Source organism: Electrona antarctica, assembly GCF_951216825.1.
Source record: "Electrona antarctica genome assembly, chromosome: 17".
Lineage (NCBI taxonomy): Eukaryota > Metazoa > Chordata > Actinopteri > Myctophiformes > Myctophidae > Electrona > Electrona antarctica.
In genome coordinates this window covers 20,999,568-20,999,833 of record NC_136798.1, presented here as the reverse complement: position 1 = coordinate 20,999,833, position 266 = coordinate 20,999,568, and positions in this window count along the sequence as shown.

Below are 266 nucleotides of genomic sequence, written 5' to 3'. Positions count from 1 at the left end.
TCACTACACATATTATATTTGTAACATAGATTTTTCTACAGATACAGTGTCGGTGACCATGCGTCCTTGCCTGGTAGGGCCTAGGCAAGGTTTTACACCCCCATTTAAGTAGCTATTAGTAATTATATATATTTCCACAAAAAATGTATGATTTTGCCTGCTTATTGATGATACTTAGCTAATCGTCACCTACCTTGTTTGTACTACTTCAGTCTACAGGAAAGATGGGGATGAAGATGAAAAAATGATTGGGGTGTGCTGCTGCG